The sequence below is a fragment of the Narcine bancroftii genome, unplaced genomic scaffold (assembly GCF_036971445.1).
Source record: "Narcine bancroftii isolate sNarBan1 unplaced genomic scaffold, sNarBan1.hap1 Scaffold_134, whole genome shotgun sequence".
NCBI classification, from domain to species: Eukaryota; Metazoa; Chordata; class Chondrichthyes; order Torpediniformes; family Narcinidae; genus Narcine; species Narcine bancroftii.
In genome coordinates, this window is record NW_027211869.1 from 147501 (window position 1) to 150964 (window position 3464).

Here is a 3464-nt window from a genome sequence, read left to right on the forward strand (position 1 = left end):
ATGCATTTTCTGTACGGGGGGATTGGCGGAGTGCCCGGAGATTTTCGGGAACAAGCTTTTCAGAGACACTTAGAGGTTTTGGAGACGTGATGGGCATTCCTTGCAAGGGCGAAGGTGACTTGCTGGAGGTTGGTAAAGAAGGCAGGCAAAAAATGACTCAGCAGGCCCAGAGAATGGCGAGGTTTTGGGGTGGAAATTGTTCAAAGTGTGGACGGTGCCGGGTCTGAAGTAACCTCCACACCCTCCTCTTCCAACCCCCCACCCACCGACGGAGATGGGCGAGGTGTTGGGGAAGTCGGTATGAGGTAGATGAGAAGGCAGCAAGTGTCAGGGGCTGGCTGGCTCCCGCTGCACCGACACACGTGTCCGAGCTTGGCGGAGCTACGAGTTGGGAGCCTGAGCCCTGCCATCAGCCGTCTCCTGCAGCTGCAGCTGCAGCGGAGGGGGAGGGAGAGCGACTGTAGTTGTAATCCCTTCTTTGGCTCCACGTTGACACCATTTTTGCCCCTCCACCCCCAGCATGTCTGGTTCATGAAATGCACGGGCGGGCGGGCGGGCGGGGGGGAGTGGGGGCAAGCCTGCCTGGGGCCGGAGTTGGCGCACGGGTTGCACGATCTTCGGCCGCCGCGCGGCGGCCGAAGATCGTGCAACCCGTGCGCCAACTCCGGCCCCAGGCAGCAATTGGGGGCAGGGTGTCTGCTCAATGAGCTGCAAAGACTTGACTTGGCTCATTTCCTGTGGTTGTGTGCCACTTTGTGCGTTTGTTGCTCATGTGACCTACAGCAACTTTGGTTCACGAGTTGCACGGTGGCTCCAGTACCACAAGAGGCCCGGGTGTATTGGGTGGGGTCCCCCGTGCCGCAGATCGAGTTGCAGGCTATGTCCTTGATGTTCACGAGTTGCACGCCATATCCTGGTGGTTTACGAGTTCCACACAGTGTCCTTGTGGTTCATGAGTTCCACGGTCGGGACTGTGCTCCCTGGGTCTCGAGCGTTCTGATTGCACAACCTCTCTCTCTCTCTCTCTCTCTCCCTCTCTCGCACACTCCCTCACTCACACGGCTTCTTCTCTCTCTCTCTCTCTCTCTCTCTCTCTCTCTTGGTTTACGAGTTGGCCCACGAAAGCTTGATTCACGAGTTGCCTGTCCGTCTGGTTCACGAGTTGCCCCAGGTCTGCCTGGTTCACGAATTACCCCACGTCCATTTGGTTCATGAGTTGCCCAGTCCTTCAGGTGCATTGCCGTTCGTACATCAGCTTCGTTTACGAATTGCTCCAGGAAAGCTTGATTCACGAGTTCCCTGGCCGTCTGGTTCACGAGTTGCCCCACGTCTGCTTGCTTCACTAATTGCTCCACGTCCATTTGGTTGACGAGTTGCCCGGCACTTCTGCTTAACTAATTGCCGTTCGTAGGTCAGCTTGGTTTACGGGTTGCCCCACCAAAGCTTGATTCACGAGTTGCCTGTCCGTCTGGTTCACGAGTTGCCCCACGTCTGCCTGGTTCACGAATTGCCCCACGTCCGTTTGGTTCATGAGTTGCCCAGTCCTTCTGGTGCATTGCCGTTCGTAGGTCAGCTTGGTTTACGAGTTGCTCCACGAAAGCTTGATTCACGAGTTCCCTGGCCGTCTGGTTCACGAGTTGCCCCAGGTCTGCTTGCTTCACTAATTGCTCCACGTCCATTTGGTTGACGAGTTGCCCGGCACTTCTGCTTAACTAATTGCCGTTCGTAGGTCAGCTTGGTTTACGGGTTGCCCCACGAAAGCTTGATTCACGAGTTGCCTGTCCGTCTGGTTCACGAGTTGCCCCACGTCTGCCTGGTTCACGAATTGCCCCACGTCCATTTGGTTCATGAGTTGCCCAGTCCTTCTGGTGCATTGCCGTTCGTAGGTTAGCTTGGTTTACGAGTTGCTCCACGAAAGCTTGATTCACGAGTTCCCTGGCCGTCTGGTTCACGAGTTGCCCCACGTCTGCTTGGTTCACGAGTTGCCCCACGTCCGTTTGGTTGACGAGTTGCCCGGCACTTCTGCTTAACTAATTGCCGTTCGTAGGTCAGCTTGGTTTACGGGTTGCCCCACGAAAGCTTGATTCACGAGTTGCCTGTCCGTCTGGTTCACGAGTTGCCCCACGTCTGCCTGGTTCACGAATTGCCCCACGTCCATTTGGTTCATGAGTTGCCCAGTCCTTCTGGTGCATTGCCGTTCGTACGTCAGCTTGGTTTACGAATTGCTCCAGGAAAGCTTGATTCACGAGTTCCCTGGCCGTCTGGTTCACGAGTTGCCCCACGTCTGCTTGGTTCACGAGTTGCCGCACGTCTGCTTGGTTTTCGAATTGCCACACGTCCATTTGGTTCATGAGTTGCCCAGTCCTTCTGGTGCATTGCCGTTCGTACGTCAGCTTGGTTTACGAGTTGCTCCACGAAAGCTTGATTCACGAGTTCCCTGGCCGTCTGGTTCACGAGTTGCCCCACGTCTGCTTGGTTCACGAATTGCCCCACGTCCATTTGGTTGACGAGTTGCCCGGCCCTTCTGCTTAACTAATTGCCGTTCGTAGGTCAGCTGGGTTTACGAGTTGCTCCACGAAAGCTTGATTCACGAGTTGCCTGTCCGTCTGGTTCACAAGTTGCCCCACGTCTGCCTGGTTCACGAATTACCCCACGTCCATTTGGTTCATGAGTTGCCCAGTCCTTCAGGTGCATTGCCGTTCGTACGTCAGCTTGGTTTACGAGTTGCTCCACGAAAGCTTGATTCACGAGTTCCCTGGCCGTCTGGTTCACGAGTTGCCCCACGTCTGCTTGGTTCACGAATTGCCCCACGTCCATTTGGTTGACGAGTTGCCTGGCCCTTCTGCTTAACTAATTGCCGTTCGTAGGTCAGCTTGGTTTACGAATTGCTCCAGGAAAGCTTGATTGACGAGTTCCCTGGCCGTCTGGTTCACGAGTTGCCCCACGTCTGCTTGGTTCACGAGTTGCCTGTCCGACTGGTTCACGAGTTGCCCCAGGTCTGCCTGGTTCACGAATTGCCCCACGTCCGTTTGGTTCATGAGTTACCCAGTCCTTCTGGTGCATTGCCGTTCGTAGGTCAGCTTGGTTTACGAGTTGCTCCACGAAAGCTTGATTCACGAGTTCCCTGGCCGTCTGGTTCACGAGTTGCCCCAGGTCTGCTTGCTTCACTAATTGCTCCACGTCCATTTGGTTGACGAGTTGCCCGGCACTTCTGCTTAACTAATTGCCGTTCGTAGGTCAGCTTGGTTTACGGGTTGCCCCACGAAAGCTTGATTCACGAGTTGCCTGTCCGTCTGGTTCACGAGTTGCCCCACGTCTGCCTGGTTCACGAATTGCCCCACGTCCGTTTGGTTCATGAGTTGCCCAGTCCTTCTGGTGCATTGCCGTTCGTAGGTCAGCTTGGTTTACGAGTTGCTCCACGAAAGCTTGATTCACGAGTTCCCTGGCCGTCTGGTTCACGAGTT